At 57.7% G+C, this 22,510-nt stretch overlaps 2 long non-coding RNA genes across 2 annotated transcripts; one reads left to right on the top strand and one right to left on the bottom strand.

Annotated features, from left to right (window-relative positions):
* The first annotated feature begins 5,547 nt into the window (after window positions 1-5,547).
* LOC130544452 (uncharacterized) lies at window positions 5,548-17,276 on the top strand. Its single transcript, XR_008960740.1, has 2 exons — window positions 5,548-5,947; window positions 17,023-17,276. It is a non-coding gene; the product is annotated as an uncharacterized LOC130544452 (long non-coding RNA).
* LOC130544453 (uncharacterized) lies at window positions 16,758-21,135 on the bottom strand. Its single transcript, XR_008960741.1, has 2 exons — window positions 21,011-21,135; window positions 16,758-19,390 (listed from the first exon to the last, which is right to left on the bottom strand). It is a non-coding gene; the product is annotated as an uncharacterized LOC130544453 (long non-coding RNA).
* Between the last annotated feature and the right edge of the window lie 1,375 nt (window positions 21,136-22,510).

The raw sequence follows: 22,510 nt of genomic DNA, 5'->3' as shown, positions 1-22,510 counted from the left end.
ATTAGTTGCGTATAACACCCAGTGCACCATGCAATACGTGCCCTCCCTACTACCCATCACTGGTCCATCCATTCCCCCACCCCAAACCAGATTTGAACCAGTGCCATGGGCTTCGGAGCTACAACTCCTGGAGTGGCCGTCCTGGGCCTGTCTGGTGTTGAGCTGGGAGGAGCAAAATCCAGGACCCCAGTGTCCTCATCTGTAGAATGGGGTCCCAACACGATCTGATTGTGGGGGGTGTGTGCAGACATGCCCTGCCCGGTACCCCAGACTTGTCCTCACAAAGAATTGGGTGTTACATTGCCAGCTCACCTCTCTGGAGCCCCCTACCCTTGAGGGGCATACAGGCTGAGGCAGGCAAGTGGCAGACAGACAGAAAGACGGAGAACTATACAAACACCTCCCGGCGGTGCTTACATAAGTCAATAAGCAAACAGGACAGCCCAGTGGGAGTGACTAATCGTCTTAATGGGAACCACCAGCACAGTGGGCACGAGGCTCGTTGCGCACGGATGCACCCCCTGGCCACCAGGGCACATCCCTGCTGATGATGGGGCATTGTCATCGGTGGTCCCAGGCGGGAGCACGAGGCCAGAGAGGCGAGATCTCCCTCTTCCGCCTCCTGCTCCCCTTCCTCCTCCTCCTCCCCTTTCTTGGGGCTCTGACGGCACCTCCTTCATTCTTCCTTGGGTGCCAACAGTGCAGAGGAGCCCAGGGTTCAAAACCAACCTCCACCACACCCCAGCTGTGTAACCCTGGTGAGTCCCTGCCCTCTGGGCCGTAGAAGAGGCTCATTCTGTAACTAGCACATTGGGTGACGGGATTAATCCAGGGACTGATCGTAGATGCTTAGCAGAGAGAGCTCTCAGGAAAGGGGAGCTGTAGTTCCAATTCCCCTCGCTGGGACAAGGCCGTTCCCACCGTTGGCCCCGAGGGAAGCAGCACGGCAATGACCGTACCCGTATTACAGAAGAGAAACTGAGGCTCCAGAGAGGAAACGTGACTTTAAGGTCATCCTGCTGGTCATTGTTGGAGCAAAGTCAGAGGTGAACTGAAGTTTTAGGACTCCCAGAACAGTGCTCAAGGGGAGGGAGAAACAAATGAGTCAGAAAGGCAGACCTCCCAAGTGCCACCCACCCAGAGTGAGACCTTTTCTCTTGTGGGATCTGGTGGGGGCCCGTGGGGGTGAGCGAGTGTGTCTGTGTGATGTGCGTATGAGAGGGACGGGGGGGCGGGGAGCAGAAGGAGAGACACGGGTCTGTGTGCACGTGGGCATCTGTGTGTGTCCACGAACGTACACAGGCCCGGGAGGGAGGGGATGAAAACGTCCCTGGGCGGCCAGGGAGGCCCACGGCGGGGACACACAGGGCCAGCTGAGGGCCGGTGGGCCCTGCGTGCAGGTGCCCCGGGCCTCCCCTCCCTGAAGACCACCACAGGGTGGAGGGTGCGTCTCAGCCCCCACCCTTTATCTTCCCATCCCCCCCCCACCTCCCCCAGCTCCTTCCTGTTTTGATGGAAGGAAAAAATTTCAGCTTTTTCCTTCTTTATTTTTCCAGACGGGTGACTCGCTCGGGAAAGGAACTCCCCCCTCCCCAAACCATCATAAAACCTATATATCAAAGCCGTAGATACAGGCCCACCCTGTTGTGCTGGGGTAGTCACAGTTATTTTTGGGTGCTTTACGGGGGTGGTACCCCAGGGGAGGTGATCTGGGGGGTGCTCAGCTGCCTTCTCCCAGTCCACATCCCCCCCTCCCAGATTCCTCCCCACCCCCTCCCAGTCCTCCCTGCCTGAGTGCTGGGAGGAGGGAAGGAAGCCTGCTAAGCCAGGGTATAAATAACTCAGGTGGTTACTCAGCTCCTGAGAACATGATAACATGAGTCATGATGTGAAATCAAGAGGAGCAGTGAACAGCCTTGGGCCACCGCCCGGGGCAGGGCAGTGGGGCTCCAGGGAGAAGGGGCTCTGGAGCCCGGGGACTGGCAGCGGGCAGGGCCCAGGAGGACAGGGCTGCCCCGTGTATGGTGTGAGACGAGCCTCATCCAGGCTCAGGCGCTCAGGTTGCTCACCTGGAACTGTGGGCGGCTGGGGGGGCGGCTAGGCTGGGCTTCATTCCCAAGGCCCTCCCTGAGCGGGGAAGAGGAAGAGGGTAGGGCCCACGGTGAGCATCCTTGGTCCTGTCCCTGTGCCTGTCACAGGTCAGTGGGAAGATCAGGTCCCTAGGAACTTCTCGTCCCCTCCCCCATTTCCAAGGCAGGTGGCCTGAGAAGTTCCCTGGGCCTCAGTGGGACTTACAGGAAGGACTCGCAGCCTGCAAGGTGGGGGAAAACGTTCCTTCTCCGTCCAGGGAGAAGGCCTCGAATCGAGGACAATCCCCACCCTCTTTTGGCTGCCTGGCCGCAGCGTGGGCATGAGGGGTGTGGGTGCAGAAACAGGACACCGTCAGGGAGCACTGGCCTAGCACGGGTCGTGTGAGGAGCCCAGGCAGCTAGGCAGGGCCTCTGGCCCAGTCCTGGGCTCCCGCAGGCAAGGGTCAGAAGCCAGCTCCAGCCCCTGCCCGCTCACCCAGGGAAATCCTCCGCATCAGGCTTGCTTCCAGAGCAGGGCAGGCTTGGACCCTGGGTTGCCATGGCAACGGGGTCTGGAGCCTGCGCAGGCCGAGCCACCCTCCTCCCGTGTCAGCACCCCCCCCCCCCCCCGCAGCTGCCTGGCCTTGCAGGGAGAGGGCTACACCAGGGTGCGGGCCCTTAGCACCTGTCTTGGTCGGGAGGGCAGCGGGCTCAGGCGCGACTGACGGGCGCAGACCCAGGCCGGGAATCAGGACACAGGGCAGCGGTGCGCCCCGCGGCAGCTCGTTTCCTGGGTCTGAGCCTCAGGCTCCTGGCCTGTAAAATGGTAGAATAGGGAGGGGGCCTAACAGCTGACCTGGCCATCGTGAGGGTCACACAGCTGAGTTCTCACCCAGAGCCCCATTCCTGTCTCTGAGGCATCCTCCTTCCCACCTTGGGCCTTAATCCCAAGGGCAGCAGCCCCAGAGCCTGCACCCACCCCAACTGGCCTTGCCCCTAGGACCCTTGGCCTGGCTTCTCCCCCACCCCCCACCCCCCACCTCTGCTTGCGCAGACAGCTTGGCATGGCTCAGACCCAGCCATTCAACGGACAGCCTGCCCTCTGGCCCCTCACAAACAATGGGGACTCCAGGAATATTGTCCCGCCTGAGCTGAATCAAACGCTCTAAATTTAGCCCATCTGATGCGTCCTCTGCTTCCTGCCCCTGCTGCCCTCCTTTCAAGGCGATGAGGTCACCCCGGAACTGCCTGCCCCAGCAGCCAGACCCAGGGGGTTTCCAGGTCCAGGGCTGCTCTCCTGCTCTTGGGGAGTGGGCGGCCAGGGGATCGGGGTCATGGGTCTTCCCACCCTGCCTGCCCTGCCCCTCGGGCTGCTCGGCCCGAAGCTGAGTCCCCAGGAACCTAAGCCCAAGCCTGGGTGGGGGAGAAGCCGCAGAGGCAGGGGCAGGGGGAGCTTCCAGGGATAGAAACACATGGTGAGGAACCAGGGGCCTGGGGCATGTAGAGAGACGCACGAGGTCTCTGGCCAAGCGGTCTGCGTGCCGGGCCCAGCGCTGCGGAAAGAGCGGACCTGCCCTCCTGGGGCGGACAGCACAGAGGAAGAGAGACAATCAGCAAGTGAACAGTCAATGACCAAGATCGTTTTCGTTTTGACACATGTTATGAAGGAAATAAATCAGAGAGATACGATCACGAAACGGGGGTGGGGTGGCTGGCCCTGATGTGGAGAGAGGGTCAGGGGAGGCCTCTCAGAGAGGTGACATTTGAGCTGAGACTTGGATGGCCAGAAAGAACTATTGGAAGAGCTGGGTGGGGCTGAGCCCTCCAGGCCTGAGGAGGGGCAAGGGCAGACCCAAGGAGAGAAGAAACGGGTCTGGTTTGGGGCAGTCTGGAGGCCAGGAGCCCACTCCCAGGAGAGAGAGGGGCAGGAATGCGGTCAGGAGGCAGCAGGGGCCAGATGGGGAAGAAGCCAGGGTAGCACATTGAGCAAGAGGAGATGCCCTCGCCGGGGTGAGGAGCGGGGGAGCCACAGCCTCCCGCAGATTTAAGAGGGTCTGTTGGCTGTGGACAGAGGGGATCAGCAGGGAGCCCGGGGAGGAGACTAAAGTCACAGCACCTAGGGATAATAAACGCTGCTTGCTGGAGGGCACCTTCAAGATTTTCCGGCTTCGGCCCTCTCATGAGTCTCTGAGGCCCAGAGAGAGCATGTGTCTGCCCAAGGTCACACAGCAAGTGGGAACTCGGCCTGGAAAACCTTTTAGAGAAGGTGGGAAGAGGAACTTTGCCACCTGAAAAGGACGTGTCTTTTCAAGAAAGCCGTGTCTGAGACGCTGCCCCCTGCCCAGGCTCCTGTTGGGGGGTGGGTGAGCAAGCCAGAGGCACACAGTCCCTGGGGGGGCACGGGGTCTGCCCCGGCTCTGGCCTGTTTCCTCTCACATCCTGTGGACAGGTGTTCTGACTCCGGCTCCTCCCACAATCCTCCCCAACTGCGGCCGTCCCCCGCCCCCCCCCCAGCCCTGCCAAGAATCCGAGGTTGGCAGGGAGTTGTGGGGGGCCTCTGGAATGTCGCTTTCCGGAGCCAGCACCAGTGTGCCAACCTCGGCAGAGGCCTCGGGGGCGGACGGGGGATCACCGGATCTCGTCTGGAATGGGGAGGCTGGCAGCCATGAGCCAGCGGGGAAGGGCAGCGCCCCGGCGGTCCCCTCTCAGGTGGGGGGCATCCTGCACTGGAGCGCATGGGGGCTGCCTGAACTGCTGGCCTGCGGTAGCAACTTCCCATCTCTGGGGGGGGCTGGTTCCCTGGCAACCATCCCCCCATCACACTCTTCCCTCCAGCTACCCACATGCTCAGTGCTTCTTGGTTTATACTTGAACCCTCTCTGGTTGGGGGGGCTAGTGCTCTGTGTTGGAGATTCCTATTTACCCTTCAGACACTGAATGTGAGGAAAAGTGCTTTGGGCTGAGGCTGATCGGGGTTCAAATCCCATCTCGACAGTGACTGCCTCTCTGGGCCTCAGTTTCCTAATCTACAAAATGATGATTCCCCCCTGCAAGGGCTTGGTGTAAGAACTGAGTAAGGTAACACCAAGCCCGGCCCCGCCCCAGGCCCTGGCACACTCCAGGGCTCCTCATCTGCGGTTGCCTCCCTCCCTGACCCCCTGGGCGAAGTAGACTGCATGTCGCCTCTGCGGGCCAGGAAGAGGGCCTGGGGGGAGGTGGAGCGCTGGAGTAGCAAGGGACACTGGGGCACCTGGCTAGGACCCTGACTCAGGAGTCAGACAGACCTGGGTTTGAGCCCTGACTCCTCCACTGCTCAGCTGTGTGGCCTTGGGCAAGTTAATAAACCTCTCTGAACCTCAATTTTCTTATTTGCTTAATGGTAATCACAGTGCCTTCCCCACCGGGGCTGCTGGGACACGGTTATTATTGTCGGTATTATCAGCTGGTGGAGGAGAGAGGGTGCTAGGGGGAGACTTGTGTCTCCCCAGTGGCCCCAGGTTGTTGGAAGCTTCTGGTGAGGGTGATGGGCAGCCCTGAGTGGCCGGAGTGAGGACAGGACAGCCAGTACCCAGGGACCCTCTGCCTGCATCTCGTCGTAGAAGCTGAGGTGCTGGCTATTCTCTGTGGACCCCCCACACTCCCAACTATGCTGGTGGTGGTGGAGCTGGGTGAGGCCTCCTTTTCCAGCCAGATGCCCTTCAGGCCTGGGGCAGGGCCACCCCCTCCTCCCCTCTGCCAGCAGGGCCCAGGCCAAGATGCCTTTATTTTTAAACCTGCGAACAATGCCTGGCCAGGCACAGCCTCCTACAGCGGACGGAGAGAGCGACGATGGGCTGCGAGCCACACTTCCTGGGCCGACACTCCTCATCCCCAGACAGGTACCCTGCCTGCTTAAGTTTCCCTCATCCCTGGCCTTGACCCTGCTCTCCCTGGGGTGGTGGGGGGCGGATCCGGATTCTAGGGTCCCTGTCGTCTGTCTGGGACAAGCCGCCCCCATCAAACAGGAGTGGATGAAGTACACCTGCTGTGCTCAGCCCCCTGCAGGGCCAGTCCCAGAACCCGGGACAGCAGGCCCCCCAGACTCCCCCTCTGTCCCCATAACCCCCCTACCAAACTAGGCTGGATATCCTGCCTCGGGAAGCTTCCCTATCCCGCCCAGTGATGCACTATTGCCTCCTCACACCTCCCCTTGCCCACGGCTCTCCAGAAAATTCCTGAGTCTATGCAGCAAGAGCACAGTGCCCAGCAGCTTAACATCCCGGAGGGCAGGGCAAGATCGAGAGACCAGGAGTCAGGGATACAGGGTCTAGTCCTGGTCCTGCCATAACCCCTGTGTGACCTTGAGCGAGACCCATGACTGTCGCGTCTCAGGACGGGGGAGGGCTTGGTGAACTCTGAACTGGTGTGCACGCATGGGGCACGGGGCCTCCCGAGGAGCCGGAGACCCTGAAAACAGGTGTCCTCAACACCTGGTGATCTCCATGGAGAGCCACAAACACCAGACCCCAGAGCCAGACGGCCTGGCCGCAGGTCCGGGCTCTCCACGGTCAGCTGCAGATCTGGGGCAAGGTAACGACCCCTTTAGCACCTCCGTGTCCCCATCTGTGAAACACGGTCATGGTCGTGCCTGCCTTGTGGGGCTGGTGGGAAGATAGAGACAGAACACGGGGAGAGTAAGCGCTCAGCGAGCACCGCACTTAACCACGTGCGCAGCAGAGCCAAGATGTCCGCGTGCGCGTGCGCACCCACCTGCATTTGCGCTGCGAGTGTGCCCCCAGAGAGTGTGGGAGCCATCGAACGGGACTGCAAGAGAACAGGCACCGAAGTCGCGGTGTGGATTTACACGCAGGCTAGAGCCCCGTGTTCAAGTGTGCGCACTGATGTCCAAGGAGAATGCATGTGCCCGAGCCTGGGGAGTGTGTATACCGAGGGCGTGCTCACAAGGACTGGAAATGGCTTTTGTCCCCTCGTCCTGCCACTGAGGTGGGAGCACAGGGGCACATGTCTCTTCCCGCTGTCCTCTCCTGGTGAGACAGGAAGCACTGGCCATCAAGCCCCCCTCTCCCAGAGCCTGGCCCCACCTGGGCTGCTGGGGAGCAGTCTCAAAGGGAGACCTCTGGGAGGGGGCAGTGGAGAGGGGACAGGTGGCCAAAGTCCTCGACATAAGCTGGGTCCCTCCTGGTTCCTCGGCTGCCTTGATTCTCCCCCGGCATCGCTGCTCGTTATATATCCTGTAGTTATAATTCGTCTGCCCCCGAACGCCCCCCCGCCGATGAAGACGGGGATCTGGTCTGCTCTGCCCACCGCTCTGTGCCCCAGTGCCGAGAACGGTGCCAGACACACCGCAGGTGCTCGACAAGCTCTCGAATAGATGAGGAACGCGGGAAGCTTTTGTGGTTGTCAGCTTAGTAAGGTGTAAAAGTCAGCAGGTGTCAAACCGCAAACATACCCAGTCGTGTAACCCCCACCTCAGTCAGGACATAGGATATGTTCTTCACCCTGAAAGTTCCTTCATGCCCCTTGCCCTGGCCCTGGCAGTCACTGACCTGACTTCTAGCCCTACAATGCCGCCTTTCTAGAATTCCATGCCTGCATCTGGAATGGTTCTGGGGCCACACGGGCCCTGGAGAGGAGACCCGAGGAGGATCGAGGGACCCAGCAGGGTGGAGGTGACCATGACAGGCCTGGCCCGAGGAGGGTCAAGGGGGGCCACCCTGATAACTGGCTTTGAGGGGAATTCTCAGGACCAGGTGAGCGTCCAGCTATGGCAGACCAGGCAAGGTTTCCCGCTGGAGCAGCTGGCTGGAGGCTGAGATGCCCCCACAGCAGGGCTGGGAGAGGGACGGGCTCACAAGCACTGAGGACGTGGGTGTGCACCACGAGCACGCCCATACACATGCACGTGCACGGGCACCACACCGGGAGGGCAGCCCAGGCCCGGGCAGATGGCTCAGGGTCGACAGACGCCACGAGGCCCAGCCGCTCGGTGTCTTGCATCCGGCTTCTCCGTGGCAGGGAACCTCCCCAGGCTGCACAGGAGCAAATGTGGTTGGCGAGACGTGGGCAGGGGAAGCTCACGTTCACGGAGCCCATCCGTGGGAGAGGCGTGGCCCGCGTGGAATTCCAACCTTGGAATGTCGCCGGTCCCTGCTCCCCCTTACAAATGAGGAAGCGGAGGCGTGAAGAGGCTGAGCAATTTGGTCACGTCACCCAGTGACAGCACCCGGATTCTGCTTTTTCAGTCTGTGACAGGTTGCATTTTCCAGAGAGAGCCACAGCAGTATCTCCCATCCCACACACTCTTAACGGCAGGCTGCCGATGCTCCCCCTGTGTTCCTCTTCTTAAAGCTGGATAGACTTGGATTTGCAAAAGCAATGCTCTGGGGCTTCCGAGGTAGGTCAGAAAATGCAATGTGGCTTCTGCTGGGTTTGCTTGGGCCTCTCCCCTCGGGCTCTGGGCCGCCATGCTGTGAGGAAGCCCAACGAGGCCACACAGCCCAAAGGGAGAGCCCGTGGCTGGACTGAAGGAGGGGAAAGACGCCCAGGCAGCCCCCGCAGCCCCCGCCCTGCCATCCCAGCTCCAGCCACTGCCTGCAGCCGCACGCGAGACCCCAAGCCAGCCCGCCGGGCAGGGCCCATCCCCAAATCCTGAGCTGCAGAAACCACGAGAAATAATGAAGTGATTCTGATTGTTTGAAGCTGCTTTGGGATTTGTTTGTTGGACAGCAGAAGCTCATTGGAACATAACCCATTGCAAATCCTGTTGGGTCCATGTTCAGAATAATCCAGGATTGCTTCTCACATCTGCATGCGCCATCCTGATCCAGGCGGCCATGATCTCTTACCTGGATGCCTGCAGCGGCCTCCTGACCCATCACCCTCCTTCTGCCCTCAAGCCCGTGGTTCTTCTCTGCACAACAGCCAGAGTGAGCCTGTGGAACAGAGACACCTCTGCTCCAAGCCCTCCAGTGGCTCCTGTCTCCCCCAAGTCTTGACAGTGACCCACAGGCCCTATGCGATCTGCCCCAGAGCTCTCTGCGCTCCGCTCCCCCCGCTCTGCCCTCACCCGCTCTGCCCTCACCCGCTGCCTCTAGCTGGTCCCCACTTACTTCCAGCACTTACCATTGCTGATGCTGTTCCTTCTGCCTCAGGTTTCTTTTCCCTGCACACCTGCCTAGCTCACTCTCACACCCCTCGGCTTCCAGCTCAAATGTCACTGATTCAGGGAGTCCCCCCTGACACTGTACCCCCCTGACTCCCCATTCTCTCCCTGCTTTATTTTTCTCCACTGTTTCTCTCGTCTCCTGATGATCTCCTTCCAATGATGACCCGTTGTATCTCAATGTTCCGTGGGCTGCCTTCTTCCATTGTCAGGCGAGCTTCCTGCCAACAGCGACTCTATTTTTGACTGCTCTGTCCTCAGGGCCTGACACAGGGCCCGGCATGTAGTAGAGCTTCAGGTGTCTCTTGAATGAATGAATGAATGAATGAACGAACGAGTGAGTGAATGAGTGAATGAATGAACGATTTCAGTATCCTTCCACTCAAATAAAACCCCTGATGGGTGAGACAAGGGGCCTCTCAAAATGGGCTGCCCTCCTGCCCATTCAGGGTACATCCTCATGCTCCAAATGGGGGGAAACTGAGGCCCAGAGAAGATAAGTCATTTGTCATTCATGTATTCAACAGATGTAAAAGCTTTATAGCAGTCTTTTAACTTGAAGCCCCAGCACCCCTCACGTGCATAGCCGTTCCAAGGTACATATAAAATCCTTATTTTTTATTTCTTTTTTTTTTTTTTTTTTTTTTTTTTAAAGATTTTATTTATTTATTTGACAGAGATAGAGACAGCCAGCGAGAGAGGGAACACAAGCAGGGGGAGTGGGAGAGGAAGAAACAGGCTCATAGCAGAAGAGCCTGACGTGGGGCTCGATCCCATAACGCCGGGACCACGCCCTGAGCCAAAGGCAGCCGCTTAACCGCTGTGCCACCCAGGCGCCCCCTTATTTTTTATTTCTAATCATGACCGATTTTCCTTAAAGGTCCCAAGATTCATTCAGCGTCAGGCCTCACCAACCCAGGATTAGCCCTTGCCCACAGGGCTTTCAGAATTAAATAAGTTACTGCCCATAGGGTGGTACCTAGTACATGGTGAGTACTCAGTGCCATGGTGTTGGGGGCCCACTGGGTGCCAGGCACTGTCCCCAAGAGCTGGGGATTCAGTGATGAACCAGATCGACCAAGCCCCTGTCCTCCTGAGCTTATGTCCTGAGACGGGGAACAGACAGTGAACAAGCGAGCAAGTGGCATGAAATGGCTCACAGAGATGGGCAGTAACAAACTACGAGTGGTGCTGGGGGAGGCAAGGTGGATGGGGAGGGGGCAGAGTGGTTTAGAAGCCTCATTTAGAAGCTTTCTCTGGGGGGTGTCATTTAAAGAGGTAAATGATTAAGAGAGCCATATCAGGCAGCAGGAACAGCAGGTGCAAAGGCCCTGTGGCAGGAACGAACTGGCTGCTTTGGAGAAAAGACAAGGCCAGTAGGGAAGCGAGTGAGGAAGAGAGCAGGGAGATGTGGTCAGAGAACCTCAGAGGCTAGGTCAGCTTCCCTCTCGCCCTTCCCGCCTCTGAGGGACTAGCACTTTGCAGAGCCGTGGCCTGGGGTGCTGCTCTGTCACCGCCCCTCCTGCCTCATGACCTCAGCCCCACCCAGCCCAGCCCCAACCCCCACTTCCTCTTCCAGTTGTGACCCAGGAAGTCAGGAGCCACATCCTTTCCTTAACTGGATCTCCCCTCCCAGTGGGTGGGCCTCAGACTCCCAGCCTGGCCTCTCTGTCAGTGGCTGACCCACTTTGGACTCCCTCACCACCGTCCCCCCTCACCCACCCACTGGCCCCGCAGTGTCAGACCCTAGCAGCCTTCTCTCCTTCCCCTTTGCCAACCTCCCAGAAGCCATGGGGTTTCCCCAAATGCATCAGCCGTTCCCCAGGCGCAGAACACCCTGTCTTCCCTCCTCCCTCTGACCAAATCTCAGCTGTCACCTCCTTCTGGAAGTCCCTGGGTTATGAGCAGCAGATGGGTCTTGCTCATCGCCATCCCCCAGGGCCAGGCATAGGGCTTGGCACCGGGAAGGATCTCAGCCGATGGACGAATGAATGGAGAGTTATTTGGGTCCAATCAGCCCATTACCCATTAGCCTGTGTGGCAAACACCACGCTGGGCCCATAAGCCGGGGATGACAGACCCACTCGCATTCCTGTGCAAAGACCTCTTACTCCAAGTCCAGGGGTCTGGAGCAGGTCTGGGCTCTGCACTAACTTGCTGTGTGACCTTGGGAAGCCACTGACCTGTGCTGAGCTTCTCATTTGGCAAAGCAGCAGCTGGAAGAGGCTGCGTGATCTCGAAGCATCACGGTCACAAGTGTGGACTCAGGCCAGACAGCCTGGGCTCAAATCCCGGCCCTGCCCCCTTGCCGACTGAGTGACCTTGGGCGAGATTTTTAACCTCTCTGAGCCTCCGACCCCCATCTTCAGTGGTGGAGAACGTCAGGGCCCATCTCACGGAATGGTTGCAAAGGTTCACTTCGATGACTCCATGGAAAGCGAGCCTGGGGGACGCGGCAGACACGCCGGATCGGAATGGCTAATGAGATCATAGTGAGGTCTGCGGTCCTATGACGGGTTCATGGGAACACAGCCACTCTGTGTCAGAGCGGAAGGCCGGGAATATCCAGGGCTGAGGTTCTGACGGTCCTTGTGGCACCAGGACAGGGTGGCTGTCACCCCCGGGCTGGGAGTGTGGTGCGGGCCGCATGTGCTCGGGTGCCCTGCCTGGTTACACACTGCCTGCCCGGAAGCAGCCCCACCCTGCCCTGCACTGCCGGACCCTCTAAAGGAGTCAAATGCGACAGAGAACGTTGAGGGAAACTGAGGACAATCCCATGACGGCAGACTGAGCTACCAGAGACCAGCTGGGAAATGTCCTTCCAACCCTCCCCCAACTCCCCTGGGAAATGAAGACAAGACATGAGGTCACAAGTCACCCATGGGAGCTTTTGGGGACCCTGGGCTATAAAGGGCTCCCTCTGGGACTCCAGGGTCCCTGCTTCTTCTTCTTTTTTTTTTTTTTTCAGGGTCCCTGCTTCTAAGGTCTGGGTTCAACAGAGAGAGGTTAGGAATTGTAGCACTCTCTGTGTCCAGAGCCCATGGCATAGGGGAAGCTGAGGCCAGGAAGGCTGAGTGACTCGCCCAAGGTCACACAGCTGTAGGGGAAGAGCTGGGACCAGATCTTAGGCCTCTAACCCCCAGTCATGCTTCTCCTCTACTTGGTAATACATTTCTGGAAATCACCCCAGTTCTACTTTCCAAAGTGAGTCAGGAACATCTGTACCTCTGGGGGCTGAAAACATTCCCAGGGGCTCCCTGGCAGGAATGCTGACATCTTTCGGAGGTGTCCTAAAGCAGAACTGGCCTTCCCAGGAACTGATAAGAATGGTACCATTTCTGTTCATTCAGTGAGAATTCCTGAAGGCCTTCCAGGGCCGCGTTCGTGTCCTGTTCTCGCTCCCCCCCTGTGAAAGAGGGGACCCGGCCCCATTTGACAAGGAACACCACTGAGGTGCTGAAGGGCAGAGACATTTGCCCAGGGTCACACCGGCGGTCCTGGTTCTGACGCTTGGGGTGCCAGCTCCAAGCCCAGAAACTTCCCTGATGCCCAGCAGGCCAGTTTGACCTTCCCTGTCAGAGACCTGGGCGGATCTTACACAGCGTCAGCTCCCACCCCCGAGCTCTAATTCTTTCTCGTTTTTAATGCCCTGACTATGAGCGCAACAATACACGCTCACTTACGAAAATCTGAAAAATGCAGAAAAGTCAAAATAAGGAAGAAAAATCACCACCCACGGCCCCGCCACCCAGAGACAATCATTGTTAAGGTTTGATGTATTTCCTTCCATAGTTTTTTGTTTGGGAACTTTTTTTAAACGTGGCTGAGATCATACCGTATATTAGAAGAAAAAAAACAAAACGGTAGTATCCTGCTTTTTGGACCTGCCATTAGAGCGTGGGCACTCCCCTGGCTAGTTTCTCTCTCACCTCCTTTCTGTTCCCTCCCGTAGGATCCTCATTTTTATTGGCCGCCTAATAGCTTGTCCAGTGGAAGTTCCATAGTTTATTTAACATGCCCTTATTGTTGGACATCTATGTGATTTCCAGTGTTTCAACAGCATCAATCATATATCTCGGTACATCTTTGCACAGGAAGCTTTTCTTTTTTCCGTATTTAGAGATATCTCCTTGGCCGGAATGGAATTACTGGGTCAGTGAGTCATACACGTTTCTGGCACAGTTGGTCGAATTGCTTTCCAAAGGACCCGAGCTGCGCCCACTCTCCAGAGGAACAAAGAGAGGCCCCAAGAAGTGGCGTTGCACTGTGCGTGGTCGCTGAGCCAGGCGGCGACGCCGCAGTCCTTCCTCCGTACCTCATCTGCCTCCATCATTACGGGCCCCTCTAATCATCCCCTCCTGCAGTCAACAGATAAGGGGCCCCTAGGTGCAGGCCGAGGCCCTGGAGATCCTTTAATGAACAAAACGGATAAAACCCACTCCCTCAAGACAACTCTGCACTGGGTTATATGCAAATCAAGGTGCTCATTTGCATACCCGGGTCTTGGGCCCGTGAGAAGGCAGAGAGGGGTGATGTCTGGCAGCCCCTCCAGTGTTTTCCTGGACCCCCAATCATTTTCTAGAATTTGGCCTTCCCTTAAAATTTGGGAGATTTCACAAACGTGGATTTCTGGCATCTCCTGAACACTCTGCAGACCCGGCCAATTCCCAGATGGCCCCGGGGGGGAGGGAGGGGCCCGCTGCTCAGGCTAGCCACCCCCCAACCACCACCCAGACCCCACCTGGCCAGCCCGCCCCCACACTATGCTCAGCCGCTTGGTTGCCCGTCCCATACACATTCAGTCCACCAGCCTTGTGTGATGTGAGCCTGGCTGGAAGGATTCAGCAGTTAAGACCAAAGACAGTAGTAACACTGAGACAAGTAACAGGAAGTCACTTGGGCCAGGTGACAGAGCCTCAAGGGACAGAGGCAGGATCTGAGCGGGGTGGTCAGGCTCCTGAGTCCAGGTCCTTAGCCGCACGTGGCTGACAGTCCAGTGGGGAAGACAGGTACCAGAAGGCCCCGGCAGCTGAATAGAGAGCCCAGCCAGAGGAAATTCAGAGGGGCCCCCAGGACAGCACAGGCCCAAGCAGCCCTGAGCAAATGCACCTGAAAGCTGGAAGTGAAAAGTCAGGCGCTAGAGATTTTCCAATTCTTCGTGGGGTTTTGTTTTGTTTTGTTTTTTTAAGTAGGCTCCGTGCCCAATGTGGAGCCCAATGCAGGGCTTGAGCTCACGACCCGAGATCAAGACCTGGGCTAAGATCAAGAGTCGGATGCTTAACTAACTGAACCACCCAGGAGCCCCTATGCTTCTTTGGACCTGGGGTTTCTCCTGACCAGGATGCCTCCTCCCCCTCCCTTTACCTGCCTAACACTTACTCCTGCTCCCCTGAGATGCCGCCTTTTTCCAAGAAGCCCTCCCTAACCCAGTGGAGGGTTTGCAGCTGGCTCTGGAGCCCTTGTCCAGACGGGGAGGCGGGGAGAGACTACAGCTCCAGCAACACCCATGTTCTCAATTCCCACAAGAAGACCCTCACTCCCCAACCTCCAATCCCTGATCCAGCCCCACCCTCTGCGGCTGGGCAGGGGGCAGAGAAAGGGAGAGGGAGCCCTGATCCAGGCCAGCGGGTGTGGCTGGTGGTCTCCACGGCCCAGCAGTCTGATTCCCAGGCATATACCCCAGCTTCAGCTCGCTGGCTGGTGACCTTGGGCATTTCTTAACCTCTCTGTGCCTCAGCGTCCTCACCTCCAAAACACACCGTAAGGGAGTGTCTCACGGCTGTCAGGAGCAGACCTGGCGTGGATGCGCCCCCCGCCCCCCCCCCCCACCGTGAGCTTTCACTGCGTCTTTGTGGATGAACAGGGGAGTGCGCGCACCGAATCCCGGGGGCTTAGAGAGCCCCTGCCCCACTCTCTCACTTCACAGCAAAGAAAACCGAGCCCAGAGAGGGAGGGGGCCAGACCTTAACCAAGAGCCCCTTATCCCCACCCCAGTTGCGGACACCAGCCACCCTTGGCCCTGGGTCCACTCCCATCCCCCAGAAAGGGTTTCTGATAAGAAAACCCTGGCGTGCAGTTCCACCCCAGCGCCTCCCTTAAAGGACCAGCTTGTGCCTTCTGGCCTGGGCCCAGCCAGGGCCTGCTCCCTGGGCATTCACCTCTCTGGGAAGGAACTTTCCCCCCAAAGACCGCCTCTCCTGGCCATCAAGGGAGGGGTTGGCTTCCTGGCCTGAACAATGGGGCCGGGATGTCCCTCGGTCTCTGACATGCAGGGGTGCGGGGACATCTGACGAGGATGCCATTCCCATTCTGGGAGCCCAGCGAATGTGGACATGAGGGCAGGAGAGGGGAGCTGGGGGCCGCTCCCCAGCAGGAGGCAGCCACATCGTGGGGGTACACTCTCCAGCCTTGTCCTTCTGACCTCAGGCAAGGACCTCCACCTCACTGGGCCTCAGTTTCCCCGCCTGTTAGATGGAGAATGACAAGAACAGCTAGTCCATAGGGTAGTTATGAAGTTTTCTGCGTAAAGGGCCTAACACTGACGACGTGGGGTGAGCATTTACACATAGGGTGAAGCCCGGCAGGGAGGGCAGGGGCTACACACGTGCGCAGTCACCACCTGCCCGACCCATCCAGCTGTGTGGCCTTGGGCAAGTTATTTAACCTCTCTGTGCCTTAGTTTCTTCATCTAAAATGGGAGCAGTAATAGTCCCTCTGCAGAGGGGTGTCTGAAGATTCGCTGAGTTGACATATGTAAAGCACTTAAAGAATGCTGCCATGCCCTTTCTGAGAGTTCCTCAGGGGTGGCAACCATCACTGCGACCCCCTTACCGGCTGCGCGAGTCTCCCGTGGCCGCTGGAACAAATGACGACAAGCGTGGACACTTAAAACAACACGATTCTTTTTTACTTTCCACTTTTGGAGACCCAGCTGGGGGCAGGGTTGTGTCCCTCTGGAGGCTCTAGGGGAGAGTCCCTGTCCTCGCCTCTTTCAGATTCTAGAGGCATCTGCATTCCTCGGCTTGCGGCCCCTTCCTCCGTCTTCAGAGACGGCAACGCAGCGTCTTCCGACCTCCTTCTGATCTCCGTTCCTATCATCACGTCTCTCTGACTTTGGCCCTCTCCCCTCCCACCATTTTTTAACCTTTTTATGCAGAACTCATTTTAGGCTTCTAGAAGTTACAAAGTTAATTCTGAGAGCTCCCACGTGCTCTCCACCCAGATTCCCCCAATGTTAACCTGCAACATCACTGGGCTGCATCCATCAGAATGAAGGAGTTAGGCGGGGCGCCTGGGTGGCACAGCGGTTAAGCGTCTGCCTTCGGCTCAGGGCGTGATCCCGGCGTTATGGGATCGAGCCCCACATCAGGCTCCTCTGCTGGGAGCCTGCTTCTTCCTCTCCCACTCCCCCTGCTTGTGTTCCCTTTCTCGCTGGCTGTCTCTATCTCTGTCAAATAAATAAATAAAAATCCTTAAAAAAAAAAAAGAAGAAGAAGAATGAAGGCCTTAGAAGGGATACAGCAGACTTTCTTCTTTTTTATTTTTTAAGATTTTATTTATTTATTTGAGAGAGAGAGAGAGGGAGAGCATGAGCAGGGGTGAAGAGGGAGAAGGAGAAGCAGACTCCCCTCGGAGCAGGGAGCCCGATGCAGGGCTCGATCCCAGGACCCTGAGATCATGACCTGAGCTGAAGGCAGACGCTTCACCGACTGAGCCACCCACGTGCCCCCAAACCACAGACTTTACTCAAATGTCACCAGTTTTGTCACCCATGTCCTTTCCCTGTTGCAGAACCCATCTAGGATCCCACGTGGCATTTGGCCTTCGGGTCACCTTCGTCTCTCCCGTACGCGATGGCCTTCAGTCTTTCCTGACGTTGACGCTTGAAAAACACCGCGTGTATGGTCTGGAGAATGACTCCCATTTGGTTTTGTTGAACAGCTTTATGGAGACTCGATTCACATGTCATTGAAAGTGTTTAAGTCACTGACATGGGGTTTATCACATTATGAATTTTCTCGAATTGTAATAAAGCACATCTAACGTAACTTGTCGTTTTCACTAGTTTTAAGTGTACAGATCAGTGCGTCTCCCTCTTCCAAAGCCCCTGTGACAACCTGGGCTTCACCTGGAAGATCCAGGCTAACCTCCCAGCTCCAGATCCTTCACTTAATCACACCTACAAAGGCCCTCTTGCCCTGTAGGTGACATGGTCACCAGATCCGGGGCCCAGGACACGGCCAGCCTGGGGGGGGGGGGGGGTGCTGTTTCTCCATGTGCCACGCCAGAGGCCGGCGGTCCCCTGTCTTCCACAGGACGTGGGCTCCGGAGTGCTGGCCTGGCCAGCCCTGCTCACTGCCGTGTCCCCAGTGCCTAGCAAGAGGCTTGGGAAACCCGAATTCCTCCATTCGTCTGCGCTCACTGCGGCCGAGAATGTGAAATGGCCATTTTTGCCAAAGACGGACAAATAGCAGCACTTTGGCCCTCATTGGCACTGGGAGGGTGAAGGACCTTGCTTCCACCTCACCTCTCTGGGCAGAAAGAGCCACTCCCAGACCATTTTCCGGACAAGAACTCCAGGTGCCTCTGCCCCCAGGGCCCCTCATCACCACCCAGCCGTCTGGGAGGCACCAGGACTTACAGGTTGCTAAAATCCAGAAATACACCCAAATCAACATTCTAGCCTCTGCTCCAGGCCTCCAAACGCCCCCCACCTGCCCGAACGCTCCCTGAAGACCCCCTGACCTCCGCCTGACTAATAACTAGTGTGCACCCCGTGTTCCAGAAGGGGATTCTTGGTCCTGCCTCCCCCAAGTCACCTGATTGGCCAGTGCCTGGGCCACACTGGGTGTGAACTACTTTAACTCCCCCCTCCCCGCCCCCCGCTCCGGCATATGGCAGGTGCTCAGTGAGTATGCGGTGAATGAGTGAAGAGGGAGGCTGAAAACCCTCCAGGCCCCCCTGGCTCCCTGCCTGGTGCTCAGTGCACTCAGCCTCACTTCTTCCCCCCCTCCCATGGCCTCAGGGCTGCATTGGTGCCTCCCCACTTTCCCGGGGGGGCCGGTGGGTGTGAGGGGGCAGAACAAGAGGGCTTTGAGGCAGCCCTATCTCCGGAGGGAAGTGAAGGAGATAACACAGCTTCTCACTTTCCCAGCCTGTCCCAGACCAGAGATAACCCAGGGCAGACGGGGTGCCGGAGCCCTCCTAGCAGCAGGGCCACCCACCTGCCCCCCGGGTCTCCCACGATCCCACTATCACAAACTCCAGGCTGAAATCTGAGGAGCCGCTCGGAAGAGCCGCCTGAGACAGGCCGATGATAAGCAGGCCAGAGCTGGGGTCGGGGGGGGGGCTGGTCTCCAGTGTTCCCTGGAAAATGACCCAAAGGCTGCAGCCACCCTTCCCCGAGCCCAGCTCTACCCACACCTCGCCAGGGAGCCCACCCTGACCCAGCCCAGGCTCTCCGGAGCTGCCCTAAGACAGAGCCCCTTCAAGAGCACCCAGCCCAGCCCTCTTGCTGACCAAGGAAGAACCTGGAATGGGAGAAGTTGGGGGCCTTGCCCAAGTCACAGTGAGGGCTTAAACCTGGATCTCCTGCAGCACACCGGACGGCCGTCTCAAACCCTGGTCAGAGACCGTGAGGTAGGGGGCAGGGGGGGCAAAGCACCAGGTCGGAGTACTAGAGGGTGGGGTGGGGAAAAGAGGAAGGGGCTGCAGGGTGAGAAGGGGACCCAGAGCTGGGAGCGGAACCCCAGGTTTCTGCTCCCAGCTCTGCAACTAACTCGCTGGGGCCCTTTGACCCAGTCCCCTCCTCGTCTCCTAGCCTCAGTTCCCCCATCTATAAGCAGAGGGGATGGTGGTTTTGCCGGAAGCGTGCTGCACGGTGAATTAAATGACTTTATGTGTTCGAGCGCCTTAGGGCAGCACCTGGCCCCTGGCAAACACCCTAGGGAACGGCTGTGATTCTGCATTGGCTTCTCTGTCTGTCCTGCTCCACCAGAGCTCCGTGGCGCAGGGCCTGGGGTGTGCCGCGCGCAGCACGGGTCCCAGGCTTGCGGGGTCCATCCCCTCAGCAAGTCTCCTGAGATGAGGACCGTACTGTGCTCAGCATTTCCATCTAGAAGGCACCGTGGAGGACGGGCACGCAGGGCTGGACAAGCCACTGGGGAGAGAGGGAGGGAGGGAGTCAATCCGCTCAGTTTCTTCCTCCCCAGCTTGACCCACCTCTTCTCGCCTTCCAGCTTCCGGCCTCACGCCCGCCCCCAGGTGGGAGCAGCAGGTGAACAGTGGGGAGGAGCACTCAGCCAAGAGACAAATGTGCCGCTTCCCACAGACTAGCAGCCCAGGCTCTGACCACCTGCTCTCCGCTCACCACCAGCCTGAGGTCTTCCCTGCAGACCCAGACCTCCCAGCATTCGGAGCCCAAGAGCAAGGGCTGGCCGAGACCTGGATCAGAGGCCCCTGAGGACAGCCAGCTCCGGCAGGCCGGGGATTGGAGGTGAGCCACCTGAGGGTTGGAACCACCAAGCCCCTCATCTTACTTTCACTGTATTCACCTGTAGCACCGAACCTGGTTCTCACAGCAGAATCAATGTTAGATAGGGAAACTGAGGCTCAGAGCAGGCGGTGTCTTGTCCAAAGTCACAGAATGAAACAGAGGCAGAGAGAAATAGAACTCAGGGCTCAGTTCTTTGTTCCTGCAGCCCCGGGTGGGGGGTTCCTAATACTGCCTTAACCCCCACCATCAGCTAGGGCCTCCACTCTGATGATTTTGTAATGCGTGAGGTCCCTCTTCCCCAGACTCAGTGCCCAGCATGGTGGCCAAGAGCTTGCCAGCCCTGTCCCCACCATCTCTCATGAGCTCTTCTTCTTCTTTTTTTTTTTTAAGATTTTATTTTATTTATTTGACACAGAGAGAGAGAGAGAGACAGCCAGCAAGAGAAGGAAAAAAAGCAGGGGGAGAGGGAGAGGAAGAAGCAGGCTCCCAGCGGAGCAGGGAGCCCAATGAGGGGCTCGATCCCAGGACCCTGGGATCATGACCTAAGCCAAAGGCAGACGCTTAACGACTGAGCCACCCAGGCGCCCCATCTCAGGAGCTCTTCTGAATCACAAACGTCGTCATGTCATTGTGAGGGTTAAATGAGATCCTGCCATTTGGATAGACATTTCGCCAAAAAATATGTATGGAAGACGATTACCATGATTCATGGTTGGGGAAATGAAAATCAAAACCCGGGGGCGCCTGGGTGGCCCAGTCCGTTGAGCATCCGATTCTTAATCTCGGCTCAGGTCTTGGTCTCAGTGCTGTGGGTTCGGGCCCCGTGCTGGGCTCTGCGCTGGACGTGGAGCCTACTTAAAAAAAAAAAAAATCAACACCACAATGAGGTACCACTTCACACCTACTAGGATGACTGTCATCAGGACAGACTCGAACAAGCGTGGCTGAGGGTGCAGAGAAACGGGAGTCGTCATGCACTGGCTGGTGGAAATGTAAAATGATTCAGCGGCTTTGGAACATGATTTGACAGTTCCTCAAAATGTTAAACACAGTTACCATCGGAGCCAGCAGCTCTCTGCCTAGGCATACACCCAAGAGAAATGAAAACATATGTCCACACAGAGACTCGTGCGGGAATGCTCATAGAAGCATTCGTCATAATAGCCAAAAGGAGGGGAACAGCCCGAGTGTCCACCACGGAGGAATGGATAAGTCAGATGTGGTGAATCCACGCAATGAAATATTGTTTAGCCAGAAAAAAAAGAAGGAAGTGTTGATCCTTACCCCGTGATGGTCAGTGACAGAAGCCAGTTGAGAAAGACCACGGATACTGTGTGGTGTCATTGATGCGAAAAGTCCAGAAGAGCCACATCCACAGAGTAGCAGGTGGCTCCCCGGGCTGGGGGAAGGGCAATGGGGCGTGGCTGCGGGGCGGGATTGGGTTTCTTTCAGGGATGATCTAAAATTAGATTATGATGCTGGTTGTATGATTCTGTAAAGGTCCTATAAACCATTGAATCACACACTTTAAATGAGGGACTTTTATGGGGTGCAAGTTAGGGCTTAATAAAGCTGTTTTCACCAATGAGCTGCAGCAGCGTCTCGTTGGAGCTGGGAGAGGGGTGCTGCTGGGATTAGTATCCCCGTTATTTATTTCTGCTAGCATCCCTTTTGCTGCTCGCAACAGCCCTGGGAGGTGGGCATTTGGCAGAACCCGCCCAGTGAGGCTTGGAGAAATGGGGTGTCCGACATAGGAAGCAGTGAAGCCCCATTATTTCCCTGGCCTTCTGGACAAACGAGAGCAAGGCGGAGGGGGACTGTCAGGGGATAAGGGCTGGGGCACCACACGCGGCATTTTTGAGTGCCAGGCTCTGGTGCAGACTGGGGATTAGGGGGAACTGTGAGGGTCCCCAGGGTCTGACCCTCCCACGGTCCCTCACCCCAGGTCCCTGCTTTCCATTTGTCAAAAGGCTCCATCAGTGGTTTTCAAACTGTGTTTCAAGGCACCCTGGGGCCAAGAAGAGATTTCAACTGCCCTGGACAAAGGATGCCACTGAGGTCCCCCTGGGAGCCCACCCACGTCCTGCCTCCCCTTTCCCCTCTCGGCCTGGCCCAACCTACAGGATGTGGCTGCCAAACGTAGGTGGGGAAGAGGAAGGCGTGGGGGGTGGCGTACAGGAATCCGCATCCTGGGGACCAGGAGATGGGAACTCCAGGTGTCTGCAGCCTAGCTTCCGGCTCCAGCCTCGGGAAGAAGACTTAGCCACTGCCTCTTGGGACACAGCTGCCTGGCTCGGAGCCCGGAGCCCTTCCCAGACACGGTGCCAGCACTTCCGCTTCCCTTCTGGAAGGGGAGACGCTCTGGAGCCTCCTGCTTGGGGCCTGGGTCCCTAGGTCTACACGAGCTGTGGCTCCAGCTACCGAGTCCCAGACACTCTAGAGGATGACGCTGGGCTTGTGCGGGGTGCTGGCGACCCTGACCTTGGGGAGCTCACAAAGGCGCCATTATGCTTGCTCCACTCTAACACCAACAGCCAAAGCCACACCTCCGCCGTGGAGGAGGCTGACAAGGTCAGGCAGGAGGGAATGGAAGGGGGCAATGGGGCGTGGTGGGGCCTGCGGCCAAGCAGAGCACCCCTGCCCCATCCAAAGCACTTGAGCCCCCTATTGCCAGGCTTGAATTTTCAAAAGCCAGGACTTTAGTGTAAAATCTCCAGATTTTGGAAAACTTGGGGGAGCAAAACACCTCCACGAGCAGGGTACAGCCAATGGGCCATCAGTTAG

Source organism: Ursus arctos, unplaced genomic scaffold, assembly GCF_023065955.2.
Source record: "Ursus arctos isolate Adak ecotype North America unplaced genomic scaffold, UrsArc2.0 scaffold_21, whole genome shotgun sequence".
NCBI classification, from domain to species: Eukaryota; Metazoa; Chordata; class Mammalia; order Carnivora; family Ursidae; genus Ursus; species Ursus arctos.
This window is presented reverse-complemented; position numbering and strand designations above follow the sequence as displayed.